This window comes from Gavialis gangeticus, unplaced genomic scaffold (genome assembly GCF_001723915.1).
Source record: "Gavialis gangeticus isolate Ggan-Ray unplaced genomic scaffold, GavGan_comp1, whole genome shotgun sequence".
NCBI classification, from domain to species: domain Eukaryota; kingdom Metazoa; phylum Chordata; order Crocodylia; family Gavialidae; genus Gavialis; species Gavialis gangeticus.
In genome coordinates, this window is record NW_017729031.1 from 25,850,501 (window position 1) to 25,855,078 (window position 4,578).

The following is a 4,578-nucleotide window of genomic DNA, read 5'->3' on the forward strand; positions in this document are numbered from 1 at the left end:
AGGTCCCTTCCAGCCCTAATTTTCTTTGATTCTATGATTCTGTGAAGACTTTCTAACCAGGAATCTCTAGGTTTAAGTCAAGGTCCCCAGCTGTAACCAACACTGAATGTTTCTGAAGAAGAAAAGAAAAAAAATAACAAAAAACCAAAAACAGCAACAAAGGCCAAAGATTCATTCTTGGCCCCACATTGCAACCAGCAAATCCCAGTAACACAGGAACACCAAACATCCTGCCCTCTGCTCTGCAACCTGGGAATTGAAAGCACAGCTCCACACATCCTAACTGGAGAGAGAGAACTCCCCTTTCTGTTATCCCATCCCCTCCATAAACTTGCCCTAGCTCTTCAACCCTGTTTTATAACCAAGCCAGTTGTGTAACCCTGCTTCATTCCTCAATTTCCACCTGCTCGAGGCTGCAGAGCTCTTCTCAGGGTCTCCCAGTGTCAGGAGGGGCAGGAGAAGGTTTCCAACTATTGCTCTTCAGAGCACACTTCAGTCATTGCTACTCTTAGATCATCCCTGACTACTGCTAATCCAATCTTTTCTTGAAAACCTCCAATGAAGGAGATTCTACAACTTCGTTACAACAGTGAGACAGTGGACCAGACTGCCTAACTGTTCACTTCTGACACTCTCTTAACAGTGCAGATGTTTTCCTGATATCCAAACTAAGCCTACTTTGCTGCAATTTCAAGCTATTGCTATGCATCGAACTCCGCAGTGAGGGAGAAAAGGTGTTCTCCCACTTTTTATGGCTACCTTCAGATATTTGAAGACCCTTATCATGCCCCTTAAGCACCCTTTTTCCAGGCTGAATATAATTAGCTCTCTCATCTTCTCCCTGTAAGGCTGACCTTCCAAGCCCTTTATCCTTTTCGTTGCCTGCCTTTGGACCCTCTCTAACTTCTCCGTGTCCTTTTCAAAATGTGGAACTGTACACAATACTGCTAATCAGTGCCAAGTAGAGTCGCACTATCACCTCCTGTGTTTTATGCTTAAAACTCCTGTTGATAAAGCCCGAAACAGCATTTGCCTTTTTTGCAGCTATATCATACTGCAGGCTTATGTTCAGTCTGCTATCCACTAGGACCCCCCTAAGAGCCTTCACCATGGCATTGCCCTCCAGCCACCTGTCGTACATTTTATATTTGTGCTTTTGATTCTTCTTCTCTAGGTGTAGCACCTTGCATTTGCCAGCATTTAGCTTTATCTTGCTGCCCTTAGCCCAGGTTTCCAATTCACTGAGATCCCTCTGAATGCTATTCCTGTCCTGCAGTGTATTTGGAGCCCCTCCAAGTTTCATGTGATTTACATATTTCCTCAGGAAGCTCTCTGTTCCGGTATCCAAATCACTAATAAACACCTTGAAGAGCATAGGACCCACGACAGACCCCTGTGACACGACTTGAATTCTCCTGTCATTCGGACCTGGAGTTTATGGGCATTGATCCATAAATAATATGATTCATGGATCTGAATAATCTATTTATAATGTCTAGGCTTTGGGGCTCTATCTGCAGACATTACTTCATCCTAGAACTCAGGGCCTGAGGTTTTCTCCTGTTTTTGTTCCAGGTTCTTCATCTGAAGGCTTCCTTCCATGTTCTTTGGATGTTACAGGTCAGGAAAATCTCCATCATTTTGACATCTATGCTGTTCTTTTAAGTTCTGACAGCCGTTTATCAAAACACGCTGACACGAGCTCCTGCCGGGATCAGTCAGCAACATAACCGCCAAATAAACAGTCATGTCACAGTCACAAAAATAATTCAAGCAACTCGTCAAAAGCGTTTTCAAATTCAGGTGGAAATATGATCATTTATAAGAGGCCACCGGTGCCAAAGGGCCTATGATAACTTGCTCCTTTTTCTTATTTTTAAGAGAACTATTTCGAATAATTTCTACAGCATTAGACACATTTTGAATGTGCACATGGTGGGCACTAGAAAACAAGACTTGTTTGGAAAAGTAACACTCTTTAAAGTTGGCAAACTTGGAGCAGTAAGAGGCATCAACAATGAGGGCTCTTTTGATGTGGTAATACAATACTAGCAAAATGCATGATTAGATTTTCAAAGATTAGAAGGTGAAGGAGGATTTCACTTGCATACTAATATGTCTTGGGAAGCCTTGAGGAAGCAATGTCCTTCATGTTTAAATTCTGTTTTGAAATTTGCAAGATGCTTCATATGCCAGATGAGAATAATTGAAATGTAAGGCTTTATACACACCAAAATAGAAGCATTACCTGTTTTTTTCCCATGCGTGGCCCATTTTATTACTTTGATACTTAGTAGCACCTGAGTAAAATAACACTTTTCATTATGGCATTGGTTTTTTTCTTCTTCCCTTATCTCCATTACCACAAGGTTCAACCAGGACTGGAAGTTGCAGCAATTAATAAGGTAAGTAAGGCTTTCCTCACGGTATCATAAGTAAAAATGAAGTGAGAAGCACGGCAGACCCTGGGGAAAACTGAATTCTGATGACCAAGCTCAAAATTACCACCAGCAAAATGCAAGTTAGCATGGACGTCTCTCATCAGTGAGCTAAACAGTGTACGCAATAGATGTAAACTGGCCCCAGCCCAGGTTTAAACAGGTGAACGTCTCACTAGTGCTAATTTAGAAAACGTTTCTAACACACATCATTTACAGAGGCATACATGAAAAGGGAAAATGGGCAAATTAGAGTGGCATATTTGCTGAAAGAATGAAAGAAGGGATCTATCAGGAAACACAATGGAGGGCAAGAGAAAAGGAGAAGGAACCTGCTATTATACTCTCAGTTCGATGATTCGGTTACTACCATTCCTCCTTTCAGCCCTTTCGGTATGAAATCAAACAAAAACAGTTCAGATGAACTATAAAGAACAACCAAGACATCCTTTGAACCACAGGACCAAACCTGCTGAATTTCGCTTCACAAATCAACCAAGAAATATTTTCTAAAACAAACTAAAATTGCTCTCCCTGTTGCACTTGCCCTCAACGCCTGTGATGGACAAGGCGCATTTTTATTTCCAACAGCTAAGTGTTAGTTCAGATCTAAGAACAAAAAGAAAGGGTGTTTTTACTTGAGAAAAGTGCGATAATGAGACTGACGGACGTAACCTGACATCACTTGTTCCATTCATAAACAGGCTAAATCATGGCTGTCCAACAGGTGGCCTGCAAGCCCATTGGCTTCTGCCTGGCCACTGCTCCTCCCACCACTCCTCCTGTTGCTGCCAGGGTCTCCAGGTGTCCCCTTGCTCCTACAGCTTCTGTTTCCTGCCTCCATCCATATGGGAGGCGTAGCATGGCTCATAGGGACCCAGGAAGTCTACAGTCTGCATGAGGCAGGTTGGGGTGGGGAGTCTCATGCTGTCTACATATTGGGTGGGGGGAGCCCATGCTGTTGGAGTGGCAGGGTGGGGGAGTCTCCAGGAGGCATATGGCCCAGGGGCCCATGGTCTGCATAGGGTGTAGCCCCCAACTTCCCAGAAGCTGGACAGCCCAGGGCTAGGTAATAAATTTTAGTTAAAATACATTGACATAGTTTTTCCAGTAACTAGTTTTTTGAGGTGGTAGACTTGAGATTCCTTAAAACTTTTGATTTTACAAAGGTGAAAGCATCTAACTTTAGAAAATTAGGACCGTTTCAGGTGCCTTGTGTTGGATATCCAAACCTAAAATGAGGAGCTGAATTTAAACTTTTTTACTTGAGGGAGTTCTTATGGCTATACTGTGGGAATCCGATCCAAAGCCAAATGAGGCAGTCAAAAGAATCAACATTAGCTTCAGCAAGCCCATATTTGGCCACAGTTAAGTTACTATAGCACATTCAAGCCTCTATTGGCCTTGGTAATATTCACAACCAAAATCAAATAATTTATGGGTATGAGAGACTGAGAAAAACCTGTTTTGCAAATAGTTATTCTATCATGCAAACGTCAAGACTCATATTGTATTACAGTGGTGATGGATAGCGCTAGGTCCATCTGCAGGCCAGATCCAGCTGGTGGGCTCAATACAACACATGGGGCACGTGTGGTGGGGGCACAGTGGGGGTATGATCTGGCCATGTAGATGTTGGGGGGAGGGGGCGGGAAGAGGGCAGGTGGAACAGCCTGGCCTTAGTTTGTATTTGCAGGGCAGGGTGTAGGAGTAGGGGAAGGGGAAGGGGCAGACTATCGCTGATCGGGATGGATGGGACTGGGATGGGGGGGGGAGCAGGGAGCAGACTAGCTCAATCCAGCTACATGGTAATGGCTCAGGTGGGGCTGGATCTGGTAACATGGGGCTTCCACTGCTCCCTGGCTGCCAAATTTACCAGCCCGTGGGAATCCCCATAGGCTACAACTCTGAATGTCATAACTCTGTGAACCACATCTGGCCATGGACCATGGTTTGAGCACCCCTATTGTATTAGCAACATTTTTACTTGCCCTTCTGAAGTTAGCAATAAGGCAATATTCCTACCAACTATAGCACAAGAGGTCACATAGACATGACATAATAACTTGGAACAGGTCTTACTGATTTAATGCACATAAGAATTCTGATTTTTATTTCATTTTAATTTTTTTTTTTTTTT